Here is an 8,669-nt window from a genome sequence, read left to right on the forward strand (position 1 = left end):
AGAGGGGGCTTTTGAAATGTAAAATAGACCCAAAATGCTGATATTAAATTCACTTTGTCCTAAATAATGCACGTTATATATACCGTGGCGACGGTGGCGCTCGCTCGTGCGATGTACACAAAAATGTGGTTATTTTAATTGTAACTGGGATTAAGATGTCTGATGAGATGCGCTGTTTGACGGATTTGAGAAATTGAATGAGCCGTTGACGTCACATGAATGAATGAGGATAAAGAAATAAAACTTCATTCAAAATAAGGAATATTCTAAACACGGGTCTCTCGTTCATTAATGTATAAACAATGAATTTATCCCATCTGGCACAGTGGCCCAGCGGTAGTGCTCAAGCCTGCCAACCTTGCGACCCGGGTTCAAATCCCAGTGTTTCCAATATGATTTTTTTGAATATAATATTAATGATTATACGCCAAAGTAGCCTGGTTTTAAGTTAAAATATTATAAATCTACATGCATTGAGGATGTCATTCTTTATATAGCTCTCAACGTGCACCAAATTGAATTATTCCTATATTGCAAAAAAAAGGAGACGACTAGGGTCTTGAACCCCGGTCGTCCGTGTGAAAGTCAAAAGAACAACCTGTTAGACCACATTGGAGATAAGTTAAAGATTGACTATACATCATTCAATGGGCAAGAGGGCCGTATCGTAATTCTGTATAACAGTTAACTAATTCTTTTCGCTAGCAAGATCTCATTTGATTATTCAATCCAGCAGGCAAGTTTAAAGAAATATAATCTGATTGATTGAGGTAATGAGGGACTTAGAATTAGCCTATAGATAACGCATTTAACTTGTCGGCGAGGCGATTGAGCCGTATTGCAATCTGTCAATAAAGTCTTAAATCAATTAATCAATCAATGCCGTTGAGAATCAGGGTCTCTGCCATCGATACGTGCTGGCTTTTCACCTAAAACGGCCGCGCGCATTTAGCCTGACTCGCAAGTCTGGCTTGAGTTAACGAGACTGAATCCACCTTTGTGAAACAGGAAAATCCCGGCTTCGAACATCGGGTTAACTGAAGCTGGATAATGGACATCTTGATCGACTTAGTTGAACCACGTACATGAAACAGGGCCCTGATCTGTTGTGGCTGGTTGGCTGCTGCTACCTGATCTGTTGTGGCTGGTTGGCTGGTTGGCTGGTTGGCTGGTTGGTTGGCTGGGTGGAACGGCATGACCAGTGTGTGGAAATCCAACCTCCCCGTCAAATCAAGCTCAACTTCTTTCATGAACATTATATAAGAAAGGTTGAGATCCAAGGCAGCTCTACAGATTTTAAAAAGCCTTTAATAAGTGGCTTACATTATTTAGAATTTTTTTTTAAAAGTCCAACATGTTTCGGCCTACATGGCCTTCTTCAGGGTGTTGCTGTGACAAAAACAATACTGTGACTAAATAGAGGAAAAAAGGAAAAAACACACACAACTCAGGGAGACACTAATTACAATGGGGGACAGCTGGGCCCTGTTTCTTGTACGTGGTTCAACTAAGTCGATCAAGATGTCATTATCCAGCTTCAGTTAACCCGATGTTTGAAGCCGGGATTTTCCTGTTCCACGAAGGTGGATTCAGTCTCGTTAACTCAAGCCAGACTTGCGACTCAGGCTAAATGCGCGCGGCCGCTTTAGGTGAAAAGCCAGCACGTATCGATGGCAGAGATCCTGATTCTCTAACGGCATTGATTGATTAATTGATTTAAGACTTTATTGACAGATTGCAATACGGCTCAATCGCCTCGCCGACAAGTTAAATGCGTTATCTATAGGCTAATTTTAAGTCCCTCATTACCTCAATCAATCAGATTATATTTCTTTAAACTTGCCTGCTGGATTGAATAATCAAATGAGATCTTGCTAGCGAAAATAATTAGTTAACTGTTATACAGAATTACGATACGGCTCTCTTACCCATTGATTGATGTATAGTCAATCTTTAACTTATCTCCAATGTGGTCTAACGGGTTGTTCTTTTGACTTTCACACAGACGACCGGGGTTCGAGACCCTAGTCGTCTCCTTCTTTTTGCAATATAGGAATAATTCAATTTGGTGCACGTTGAGAGCTATATAAAGAATGACATCCTCAATGCATGTAGATTTATAATATTTTAACTTAAAACCAGGCTACTTTGGCGTATAATCATTAATATTATATTCAAAAAAATCATATTGGAAACACCGGGTTTTGAACCCCAGTCGCTGGGTTGGTAGGCTTGAGCACTACCGCTGCACCACTGTGCCAGATGGGATAAATTCATTGTTTATACATTAATGAACGAGAGACCCGTGTTTAGAATATCCTTTGTTTTGAATGAAGTTTATCTCTTTATCCTCATTCATTAATGTGACGTCAACGGCTCATTCAATTTCTCAAATCCGTCAAACAGCGCATCTCATCAGACATCTTAATCCCAGTTACAATTAAAATAACCACATAATGTGTACATCGCACGAGCGAGCGCCACCGTCGCCACGGTATATATAACGTGCATTATTTAGGACAAAGTGAATTTAGTATCAGCATTTTGGGTCTATTTTACATTTCAAAAGACCCCTCTGGAAGAATGGAGCACAAAAACGTAATTCAGAATGGTGTAACGCAGATCCTAGGCTGTGGGAATAATTTCAGGAAACGAGCTGTCACTTTCTTTGCGGGGGCGTGGCTCTGCGTGATCCGGCTAACTTGAACTTGAACTCTGCTTTCGACCAGGCTCAAACTTTTGGATCTGTTGTCATGGTGATTTGGAAAATCCACGTACATGGAACCGGAAAGTCCGGCTAACTCAGTTATCCAGTTAAAGTTATCCGGCTAACTCAGTTATCCAGGTACAAGAAACAGGGCCCTGGTCCCAATTAAATGAAGGCAAAGCAACATTCTCAACTTGAGTTGAAGTAAATATACAATAATACTAAATAGAAAAACAAATTTGTATATTATATAAGTATATATACACACAAGCTCAAAATATTATAACAACATAAAGAAATGAGTCAAAAATAGAATAGATCAATAATAATATAAACAATTACCAACAATTATCAAAAAACAATTATCAAAAAACAATTATCAAAACAACAACAATGTAAGAGCATTGAGTAATGCATGACAAAGAATAATAATACTATAATGTAATCTACTTAGCCTATAAAAGTGACAGTATGTCCGTAGAGTCATTTAAACCTGTAAAGAGGTGGCCTGTAGTCTATCAAAATACAATAAATAACAATGTATAAATACAATAAATAAATAAAGTGATCTACTGGCCTATAAAAATGATACCATGTCTATGGAATCATTTAAACCTGGGAGTGAGGTGGCCTGTAGTCTATCGATCCAGCGACTTTCTTTCTGGTTTAGAATTTGAGATGTGCCACAGAACAAGTGACACTTTTTGACAATGACATCCTGGGTCGTTCCTATATGACCAGTATGAATCTTGGAACTGAACTCTCTCTTATAAAAAATGGAACTGAGCCTTTATATGTCTCCATAGAAAATGTCTGTGAAAAGCTGTGAAAAGGGAGTGAACCAACAGAATGATTCATTCATGGGCCTCTGGAGAGGAGAGAGACAGGGACGGAGGAGAAAGAGCTGTGTAATGTTAAACCCTTTCAGACGGGGAGGGTTGCTGGTTGAAGTCTTGAATCAGAAGAGGAAGGAGAAGAGAGCAGATTATAATGACTATAATGTAATGTAAACTAATGTAATATAGTACACCGTGTACTGTATTGTACCTGTATATCTCTGTATATGTATGTGGTGGGCTATGTAAGATATATTACGGAAGTCTGCCTCGCCCTCGTCCCAGAACGAAAGAGGCCCCATGCAGTAGAGAAGTGACCGGCTGGAATGCAAGGCCAAGAAGGGGGGGCGCTAGTCAGAGGGGCATTGTATTCTTATAAATTACTTGATTTGATATGTAACTGCAAAGTAACAAATAACTGAAGGAGGGATATGACACGTAATGTACGGTGATTGGAGCTATGTACTGACGATGGCGTGACGTGACGGACCTTATAAAAAGGGCCAACTGGCGAGAGCAGAGTGAGATTTTTACACTGAGCTGGAGAGAGAAGAAGAATGTTACTTAGAGACTTTTTTGAGAGATTTTGAGGAGAAGACTGAAACCTGATATATAACGGGTAAGGATGGAGATGTATTTTTGCATTGTAACTTTACCAGTAATAATAATAATAATAATAATAATGATAATGTGCTGCAATGTGCCTGTATTGTGCCTAATATATGATATAAAAAAGAACTTTTTCCCCAGACGGAGGAGGAGGAGAAAGGCTTTATCCCTACGGAGTAAAAGAAGACCTATGCTTATGCATTAAGGCAAATAGAAGTATGGCTTTAATACGTTAGAGTAAAAGACCTATGCTTATGCATTAAGGCAAATAGAAGTATGGCTTTAATACGTTAGAGTAAAAGAAGACCTATGCTTATGCATTAAGGCAAATAGAAGTATGGCTTTAATACGTTAGAGTAAAAGAAGACCTATGCTTATGCATTAAGGCAAATAGAAGTATGGCTTTAATACCTTAGACGGATTAGGGAAATGGACCTCCTCTGAATATAGATAGTCCTTCCCAGTGCAAATATAAATTAAAAGATTCCGCAACTGCAATCACTCGACCTAAGGTCGATGACTGACGGGGGTCGGAACGGTGCATTCGCTGTCTCTTGTCGGTCAGTGGTAACAACAACATTTTGTAGACTCGGTTGGTCCTGCGTGTCAACCATTTCACAGGACGCTGTTTGAGGTGTAGATAGGCAGACCAATGAGTTATGAAGTTATCGATCTGACCTAAGAGGGAGCGTGGGCATTCAACATGGCGTCCCTGGCGAGTGGGCATTTATACTAACCAAAATAGGTGCTAAAACGGCCGAAGAAGACAGGACTACTGTCAAAATCCTCTGGAGTAAAAATTAAATTACAGATTTGGCTAAATCAAAAAAGTAGGAGGTTCTACTTAAACAAAGGATCACGCTTAAAGTATATTTTTGTGATTGCGGTAAAAAGGTTTACTCATGACTAAAAAGTTACGTAATGTTTTCTTACAGTCAAAAAAGAAAAAAGTAGGAGGTTCTACTTAAACAAAGGATCACGCTTAAAGTATATTTTTGTGATTGCGGTAAAAAGGTTTACTCATGACTAAAAAGTTACGTAATGTTTTCTTACAGTCAAAAAAAAAAAAAAAAAGTAGGAGGTTCTACTTAAACAAAGGATCACGCTTAAAGTATATTTTTGTGATTGCGGTAAAAAGGTTTACTCATGACTAAAAAGTTACGTAATGTTTTCTTACAGTCAAAAAAGAAAAAAGTAGGAGGTTCTACTTAAACAAAGGATCACGCTTAAAGTATATTTTTGTGATTACTGTGAAAATTCTGCTGGGTGAAGTTGCAGTGCAAAAATCACTTTCATGCTTTGTTCACAGAAAAGCGAGGGCTTCCTAGCCCAGAGACACTGTTTGTGAGCGGAGTGTGGATGTGAAGCGAGTCAAAACGACCGTTCACAGAAAAGCGAGGGCTTCCTAGCCCAGAGACACTGTTTGTAAGCGGAGTGTGGATGTGAAGCGAGTCAAAACGACCGTTCACAGAAAAGCGAGGGCTTCCTAGCCCAGAGACACTGTTTGTGAGCGGAGTGTGGATGTGAAGCGAGTCAAAACGACCGTTCACAGAAAAGCGAGGGCTTCCTAGCCCAGAGACACTGTTTGTAAGCGGAGTGTGGATGTGAAGCGAGTCAAAACGACCGTTCACAGAAAAGCGAGGGCTTCCTAGCCCAGAGACACTGTTTGTGAGCGGAGTGTGGATGTGAAGCGAGTCAAAACGACCGTTCACAGAAAAGCGAGGGCTTCCTAGCCCAGAGACACTGTTGGTGAGCGGAGTGTGGATGTGAAGCGAGTCAAAACGACCGTTCACAGAAAAGCGAGGGCTTCCTAGCCCAGAGACACTGTTGGTGAGCGGAGTGTGGATGTGAAGCGAGTCAAAACGACCGTTCACAGAAAAGCGAGGGCTTCCTAGCCCAGAGACACTGTTTGTAAGCGGAGTGTGGATGTGAAGCGAGTCAAAACGACCGTTCACAGAAAAGCGAGGGCTTCCTAGCCCAGAGACACTGTTGGTGAGCGGAGTGTGGATGTGAAGCGAGTCAAAACGACCGTTCACAGAAAAGCGAGGGCTTCCTAGCCCAGAGACACTGTTTGTAAGCGGAGTGTGGATGTGAAGCGAGTCAAAACGACCGTTCACAGAAAAGCGAGGGCTTCCTAGCCCAGAGACACTGTTTGTAAGCGGAGTGTGGATGTGAAGCGAGTCAAAACGACCGTTCACAGAAAAGCGAGGGCTTCCTAGCCCAGAGACACTGTTTGTAAGCGGAGTGTGGATGTGAAGCGAGTCAAAACGACCGTTCACAGAAAAGCGAGGGTTCCCTAGCCCAGAGACCCTGTTTGTAAGGAGAGACTGGATGTGAAGCACAGTCGAAAAGACCGTTCACAGAACTGGAAGCTAACTAGCTCGCCATCCGCCAACAAGCCAGGGGTGTACTGAATGCTAACTGGATGGCTACCTAGCCCGAGGCTACGTGACACGAAGCCAGGCGGAAGCTAACTAGCTCACCATCGGCTAACAGACCAGTGCTAACACGATGTCTCACAATCATTCCCACACCATAGAGGAGGAATTACCCTCGGAGGAGAGATTGGGGGTGTTTATACCCGACCTGGGTCTGGACTACCCAGGAGAACGGGAGGACCGCCCTGAGTCCCCTGATACGTTTGCAGGAAGTGAGGAATTCACAGAACCAAGCGAACCCCTATATCCAGAGCTGCCAGCTGGACAGCAGGCCGTAATTGGAACACGAACGGTTCCGAAGGCTACGGCCCCTGCATACTGGCCCGAAGGCCTGGGACTTCAGGGACAGTGGAGCCCCCTGCCCCAAGTCCCTACAACACACTCTACGCCAGAGGAGCAGACCATGCCCCCTGGCATGTCAAGGTTGAATGAAATCTCATGTACTATCAAACCCAGATCTCAACCAGGAAACCCTAAGCATATACAGCACCTATGGGTCTGCTCCATATGGTTACAAAATTTTGTACCAAAAGGAAACCACACCTTTGTGGTTAACCCAGCCAACAGAGGCCTACGTAATGGGGGGGGAATGGCAAAAGCCATACAAGACATGGCAGGACCCGGCTACGCCGAATGGTGTGCAAGAGAAGTGGCCAGACAACCTCATAACCTCCTTAAGGATGGCACAGTGCTGGTAGGAGTCCCCTACCTACTTAAAAATAAGGGTTACGAGGGGATACTGACAATTGCCATGCAAGACATACTGCCCGGAACAGACCTTGAAAGCCAAACCCGAGTACTCCTGGCATATTACAGGAGCATTTTCAGACAAGCCCAGAGAATAGGCATAACAAGCCTAGTCATGACACTGTTCGGAACAGGGATCTGGCACTATGACGTCAACACGAGCATATGGTGCTTCTTGGAAGCCTACCAAGAAATACCGGCTGCATCCATGGCAGTGGTCTTGCTAGTCCCGGACAAATACCAAGCAAACACAGTGCGCAGAGCTCAAATGGAGGCATGGCCATCACATTACCGAAATGGCTGGGGAAATCTGTTCGAAGAAATTGAGCCCACTATGGTCGGAGACCTCACACAGGTCATGAACGAGGTGGCATACAGAAACCAGACATGGTCTGGTCCTCAGGGAACACCACGGGAAGCGAGTCACTCAGAACAGAGGGCCCAAATCACGTGGCCCCCGTCTGGACCCGGGAGGATGTATGAGGAAATACCAGACACTCGGCCTCCCAGCACTGAGAGAGAAGGCTCAGGGGGTTTCACTAACCCTGGAAGCCCTGCACTCCAGTTTTCCGGTGCGAGGCACACCCAGGAGGGGGTGACGCAGGAACGTAGTCAGGACTCAGGAGCAGACGCGGACCAAGCACGGCCTGTACCCCCTCACAAGTACATCAGCCAGAGGGATCCCCGCTCCATTAGTGACCCCTCTGGATGTGAAATGAGGGAAGTTACTAGCGGGGGACAACTACAGACGCTGGGGGGATCAGCTACACCAATGGCTACATCGACCCCAGGGCGAGATTACTCCCTGGGGTACTTAAGCCCAGGACCACGTGTTCACGAGGAAGTGAAACAAGCGAGAGCAGCCTCCACCTCTCGCCGTGGTGAACACTCCGGGGCGAGAGGAATATCTACCGACTCTCACAAAGAAACACCAGACATAACAGTCACTAACTACCCAGTCTGGACCGACAACTCTGACGCACCATGGTCGATTCTCACCTTCACTGGACCATCTTTGACGAGCTATGGTAGATGGGAAACGAGCATGGTAGCGGCAGGAGGCGCTTATTACCGGAACCTGAGGAAACAGGTGATGGAAATAAGGACCAAAGAACCCCTAAAACCGGGCAAGGCAGTAATCACTGAGTGTGATTATAATGTGTTTCACGCGGAGAAAGTTGTCCATGTGACACTGAGCCAAAACAGGTACAATAAAATACAGTCCTCACAAAAGAACTGGGACAATCTGGTGTCCCGGATGAAGGATCTACTGCAGAGAAGAGAAATCTATGCTGGCCATGGTACCAAGGACATGCCCTACCGACTAGCTAT

The sequence above is a fragment of the Notolepis coatsorum genome (assembly GCF_963971535.1).
Source record: "Notolepis coatsorum genome assembly, chromosome: 7".
NCBI classification, from domain to species: Eukaryota; Metazoa; Chordata; class Actinopteri; order Aulopiformes; family Paralepididae; genus Notolepis; species Notolepis coatsorum.